At 62.2% G+C, this 892-nt stretch overlaps 1 protein-coding gene across 1 annotated transcript in view; it reads right to left on the reverse strand.

The window, feature by feature from the left end:
* Positions 1-892, reverse strand: part of Nwd1 (NACHT and WD repeat domain containing 1) — a 23,353-nt gene that overhangs the window by 20,333 nt on the left and 2,128 nt on the right.

Here is an 892-nt window from a genome sequence, read left to right on the forward strand (position 1 = left end):
CGGGTGCCCGGGCTGAGGGGGCCCCCACTCATGCTGCCCCCAGGACCCCAGACCTCACAGCTCGAGCGGGGCCCCACCCGGGAGGGGCCTGGCTGTCGGCTGCTCTGGCCTCACAATCAAGGTGTCTGCAGCTCACCCCAAGGCGCCGCTCACCAGCACGTCTCCCCGGGCTCCGTGGTCGCCAAGCAACGGCGGCGCAGAGGCCCGGCCCTGCGGCCTCCCCGGCCCTGCCTCCCCAGCCGCTGCCTCCCCGGGGTGGAGTCAACGCAGGGGAGGGGGAGGGGAGGAGATGCCCCATCCCCACCCCGGGGGGCGGGCTTTCTGTGATTCAGGGACACCCCAAAATGTGACCCCCACAGCATGACTTTTCCCCTCCCTTCTCCCCCCACCCCAAACTCCAGCTGTCAATCAATGCTAGCCTCCCCCCAGCCCGCCTCCCCGCTACCTGGGGTGCCAGCCTGGGAAGCGGAGGCCTCGCCTGACCAGCCCAGAGCTAGACCTGCGGTGCGGGTCAGGGGCGGAGCACCAGGCTGTAGCAAAAAAGCTCAAGGACAGTGCTCAGGTGCTCAGTTCAAGCCCCAGGACCAACACACACACACACACACACACACACCCTTATATACACAAAAACACACATACACACACATACACATACACATACAACGCACATATACACACATATGCATGTACACATATATACACATACATATGCAGGGGCTGGGAAGGTGGCTCAGTGGTAGAGCACTTGCCTCGCATGCCTGAGGCCCTGGGTTCAAATCCTTAGCACCACAGAAGCAAAAAGAAAAAAGCCAGAAGTGGTGCTGTGGCTCAAGTGGTAGAGCACTAGCCTTGAGCTGAAGAGCTGAGGGACAGCGCCCAGGCCCAGAGTTCA

This window comes from Dipodomys ordii, unplaced genomic scaffold (genome assembly GCF_000151885.1).
Source record: "Dipodomys ordii isolate 6190 unplaced genomic scaffold, Dord_2.0 Scaffold108, whole genome shotgun sequence".
NCBI classification, from domain to species: Eukaryota; Metazoa; Chordata; class Mammalia; order Rodentia; family Heteromyidae; genus Dipodomys; species Dipodomys ordii.